Source organism: Argopecten irradians, chromosome 8 (genome assembly GCF_041381155.1).
Source record: "Argopecten irradians isolate NY chromosome 8, Ai_NY, whole genome shotgun sequence".
Taxonomy (NCBI): domain Eukaryota; kingdom Metazoa; phylum Mollusca; class Bivalvia; order Pectinida; family Pectinidae; genus Argopecten; species Argopecten irradians.
In genome coordinates, this window is record NC_091141.1 from 28,731,993 (window position 1) to 28,737,550 (window position 5,558).

Consider the following 5,558-nt stretch of genomic DNA (forward strand, 5'->3'; position numbering starts at 1 on the left):
TTGTCTTTTACTATTCGTTGATTCGTTTGTTCATTTACCCCTTTGTATGTCATGCAGCTTCTTGCGGATTAACATTAAACAGCATTAAAATTACGGGGGATTATATTGTAGACAACAAAATGAGTTACTCTGGTCAATTTTACTATGCATGTATTCACTTATGTAAAGGAGAATGTCCTTCGTAGGACATTGCTCCTACTTAAAACATAACCCGCTCACTGCTAATCCTAACCCATAGCATACATCTCCCCCCGATAGCATTTTTGAAAGCTAAACAATGAATGAGCAACCAGTCTGGATATGATATTGGATGGTATAAGGTAAAACTAGGATCAAAGTGTGTTCAAATCAAACCATGAAGATTTTTGCGACAGGTTATAGGTAACAATTGTATATTTATAGTATTTGCATGAGTATTTCATGCAATGGTCGCTCTGTGACTTGCAACTGAGAGTTTTCCAATTGCCCATTTCTCTGAGGTGAAGTTTGAAGCGGACAGCATGTCTGAATTCGATTCTAATGCGATTTTTCATAACCCAGTTCAACATTTTGTGGAGAAATTTATCTATTAGATCCCGATAACGATGCTGTTCTAAGTGATATATTAGACATGCAGGAAAATACGTCAAGCAACAAATTTTAATTTAAGAAACAGCTATTTTTTTCCGATATTTTTCTTCAGCCGACGATGAGAGTATTGTTCAAATGCTCAATGGAAATGGAGAAAATGGACAGTCGTTTTTAGAATTCCCTTAAACACTGTGGATCTCGCACAAAATATGGTTGATAGTGGCAAGTTCAGCAAAAACTGAAAACAAAGACTCGCTGGGCTATTAACCTGTTTGCAAATTGGCAGAAGGAGCGCGAACGTGTAAACGAAGAGCACAAACAGTATTCGAGTCCAATTCTGGAAATGAAAGATTCCCTCCTGAATGAAGCCCTTAGTTTCTTTTATTGGTGAAGTAAGAAATGAAGCCGGCTCAGATTATAGACCAAACACCATGTATGAACTGTTAATATCGATTCAACACCATTTCCGCACCAATGGGAAGATTCGTAAGCTTTTTAGACAGACAAAACATTCTCCGGACTGAAAGCTGTTTTAGATTCTAAAATGAAGGAATTATCAAAAAAAAGGAATCGGTCTCCAGCGACGTCAGCAGATATAATCACCCAAGAACAGGAGGAAAAAAACTGTGGACAAAAAATATTTTGGGTTCAGATAGTCCTCAACACAACTACTGGATACCATGATTTTTCATGATAGGCTTGAATTTTGCTCTGCGAGCAGGTCAAGAACACAGGAACTTGAGATATGGAGAACATTCTCAAATCTGTGTGAAAACAGATACTGAAAACCGTACATACTTAGAGTATACTGAAGATGTATCCAAAACAAACCGTGGCGGTATCATGCATAGAAAACTGGATCCAAAAGTTATACACGGGCATATGAAAATCAAAAAGCAACCAGAGAAGTGCATCGTGAAACTGAACACACAAAATTTATTGCCGCCAGTAAGTTATAAACCATTCCCATCACTCACTTGAAACCTGCAGTTTATTTCGTTTTTCAGTTTAATTCTAAAACGATTTAAAGTATATCATAATTATATAGCTGTAAAATAATTTGTTAAAATGGTATGTTAATTCCTCCATCCATCCTTATCACATACATATGTCACTATCCTAGATAAGTAATTATTAACTATTCTGAAAATTTGTAGTTAAATACATGGTTGAAATACATCTGCCTTTTGTTTTCAGACCTGACAACTGTAACAATGATGCCTTTTACCTCAGACTAGGAAATACACTCAAGGAAATGTATGGTATCAGGATGCGCCAGTTGGGTTCACATCCTTCAGCAAACCGTAAAAACGGTCTTTGTGAACAAGCTGGGTTTCAAGGATTTTTATACAAACCATTCTCTCCGCGCTACGGCTGCAACACGACTATATGGTGCCGGAATCGATGAACAATTGATTTCGGAAAAAAAAAACTGGCCACCGATCAAATGCAGTTCGTGCATACAAGCGCACTAGTGACCAGCAGCAGTGTGACATTAGCAATATTCTTAGTGGAAATTCTAACAGTGTCAAAGTTCCCAGATTGGAAAGTGCAAATGGAGGGAACACTGAAATTAATATCGAGACCGGTGCTGTCAAGATACATGTTAAATACTGAGAAGTGTTTGCTCAATATAAAAGCAAAATTGTCGGATTTAACTACATATGTGTTACTGTTACAAAATGCCATTTGATTATTAAAATATGGGTGTCCAGATTTTTGGTTTGGATTATTTTTTCAGTTATACAAACACTGTCCAAAAATCTAAAAATAATGGACAGTTCGTATTAATAATGGACTGCTAACCGTAATAATAGACAGTCAGCAGTCCATTATTACATATAATGGACTGTAACAACAATGGATGATGTAATAGTTATGTTTTAATAAGTGTGTGATGTAAATGGTCCTTCTTATGGCCATACGTATGCCATTTTCCCTACATTTCGTATGTACGGATCATTCCATTTACTTATCATTAATGAGTTATCATTATACTAGATACCTTTGTCCGAAATGTCCTAGTGGTCAATATCACGTCATAGCAGATCTGTTGTTTCATTGGTCCTCCATGATCATTTACCGGTAACTTGAATTGCGCCCTGTTTGACCCAAGGTACGTAGCTATATATAGGTTCTTTGTGCCATGGACGAACCCGTTAGAGAGATCGAGATCATGTAAGTCTGCTTCTGCAATTGTTTAATGATAAATTAACATAAAACTACATTTTTCATATGTGTGCGGTAGAGGGTGCGTTTCTGACTATACGATTGATAGAAATTAGAAATGAGATTGAATTATCAATTGCATCAAAATGGACCATACTCGTACATTTAAGTCTCTAGTCTAATAATGTTCAGACATAATACATGTACAACAGTAAACATATTTCAGAATATTTTATATATAAATATTTTATTCATGTTACTAAAATTTGAAATCACCTTTCGAAGTACATATGTACTGGAGTCTGATCGCGATGAACTCACGATCACGTTACGCACGGATGACTTCCGAGCCGAGCCATCGATCCACGCCTGACCACGGTAAATACCACAGGGGCATGATACTTATCTATAGTTTATACACATTTTGACCCACCAGGGTGTCCATAAACCATTTTAGGCGTTTAAGATAAAAATCGACAAAACGTATAATACACGTGTACAATTTATATAAGGTATCTGAAGATAGCTAAAATTGGTCTATGGACCACTCTGTTGGGTTCATGAAAACATTTATATAAACTATATCTAATTCTCAGGTTCCGGTGGTATATTAAATAATGCTGCACTATCAAAATTTCATATTTTGTTAAAGTTATAGAGATTATGCTCCAGACGTTTGACCTACATCTCAGAATTTCAAATTTGCGAACACAAACCATCTGAAAAATGTTCTTGGTTACATTAAAAGAGATTTTTTTTAATATAAATCAATTTTTGGCAAAATGTGTTCACTTCACGATCACAGTTTCTGAATCGTCAGAGGAATATGTAACGGATTTGGTATTTTGCTCTTATGAGTTAGTAGTATCGCTGTATCAATTTTCTCCGATGGACTTCAAATTTACGTAAATGATAATTACTATGTTATTATTTAGGGGTCTATATACGTACCAATAGAGAAAGGTACACTTCCGCAAAATGTTTTAAAAATGTAAGATGATAAATGCAGACTAAATCATTATCTTGTCCCAATTGTTTTAAAGAAAGTACTATGAACAACCTGTACTTCCTGGCGTGGACCTACCATAGACTGTCATCCTCCCGTACAGCCACATACATCCCCGTAAATAATTTGTACCGATCATCTGTACTAAAATAAGAATTAAAAAATATACTTTCATATTATGTCAAAATGTTTTGTTATATTTTTCACATTTTCACATATCTATAGACATGAATGCAATACAGAACAAAAAAAAACCCCAAAACACTCAGTCTCTCATGCAATGTAATGCATACTTTTACTAGTTTATCTATAGTAATGTGACAGCTAGAAGGTGGATAGAAGTTTGACCTTTTTGTAAGTGGTAGGAAGAAACTATATGATATTACTAAGAGACATAATCAGCGTCTGGACACAAAAGGTGGTTCATATACACCATGTCAAATTTTTAAAACTAGAAGCATATTTAAAACCGAAATAAATATCGAAGACAGGGACTTGTAACGTAGGTTGTGAGAAAGTCTGCTGTGTATACATGTGTACTAGGCCTATATACTATATACATGTAGTATATAGTACACAGGTATACACAGCAGACTTTCTCACATCATACGTTACAAGTCCCTGTGTATTGAACTGAAATGCAATTATCGCTTTTAGGTTTGTAATTTATTAATATACTCTATATTTCTTTTTTGTCCCTTGTTATACCCCCTCCCTCCATCCATCCATCTCTTTCTTTCCTCCTCCTCTCTGACTTTCTCTTTATTATAAATTGGCAATGCATTTTCCACTTTCCATTTTAAAAAGCATCGATTCCTTCTGTGACGTCATTACCCAAACGTTGAGTTCTTCAGGGTGACGTCTTTTAGCCATCGTTCTTCTTGTAATTAACATATACATGCACATCGGTAAATTCTTTTAACATGTGTCAAAGAAATTACATATCTAATGCCAAAAATAAGGACTTCCGATTCGGTCATTAATTAATCTACCAAAGCGGTATAACACCACAATATCATGGATCTCGACAAAGGTCCTTTGATATCTATATATATACATAAAATAGATATTTAATGTAATGAACACTTACATGTATCTGGATAAATCTCCTCCACTTCATCCAGTCAAATTAAAAAAAAATCTCTTTACGTTTCCCCGTTTACAAACAATATGTATTTCTGAACTTTATAATGATCAAACATTGTATATAGTAGTGCATTAATATTTAATGACTTGTACAGACATCTTAGACTAGTTCTATAAATGTATTGTTTATAATTAATGCAATTATGTCTTTGTCAATTTTTCCATGATAATGAGTAGTTAGCAGTGAACTTACCAAAACAATGTGTGTTTATTTACAGTTAAAGGTATGAAGAGAGTTTCTAGCAGAACGTCTCAACTTGGAAAACGATTTTGGACTTCACAGCATTCAAAGAGTAAGTGCCCTGTTGTTTTTCTCTCTCTGTTACAAATATTACATATGATGATGCATGGTGATGGTAATATCAATCTGATTAAAATACAGATCATTGCTATACACTACATTAACTACTCTACAACATCGTGTTATTTGTATGGTGATCTGTATTTTAATCAGGTTGTGGTAATATCAATATGATTTGGGGAATAAGTGTGATGGTGATATTAAAAGTGAATAAAAATAATAGTTTTCGGTATTTAGATTTATTTTACCTGAAATTTAAAAAAAAAAAAAAAAAAAAAAAATCAAAGATTACAGATTAGATAATTGATATTTCTGACTTTGAAAAGAACATGTCTTGTTGTTAGAATATGGATAGATAGTATATTG

General features: G+C 34.3%; 1 long non-coding RNA gene and 1 pseudogene across 1 annotated transcript; one reads left to right on the forward strand and one right to left on the reverse strand.

The window, feature by feature from the left end:
- LOC138329822 (uncharacterized) overlaps positions 1-2,187 on the forward strand; it is a 20,686-nt pseudogene extending 18,499 nt beyond the window's left edge.
- A 248-nt stretch (positions 2,188-2,435) lies between these two features.
- Positions 2,436-5,000, reverse strand: LOC138328885 (uncharacterized). The gene is made up of 3 exons (XR_011209371.1): positions 4,836-5,000; positions 3,824-3,889; positions 2,436-2,760 (listed from the first exon to the last, which is right to left on the reverse strand). It is a non-coding gene; the product is annotated as an uncharacterized lncRNA (long non-coding RNA).
- Positions 5,001-5,558: the final 558 nt, after the last annotated feature.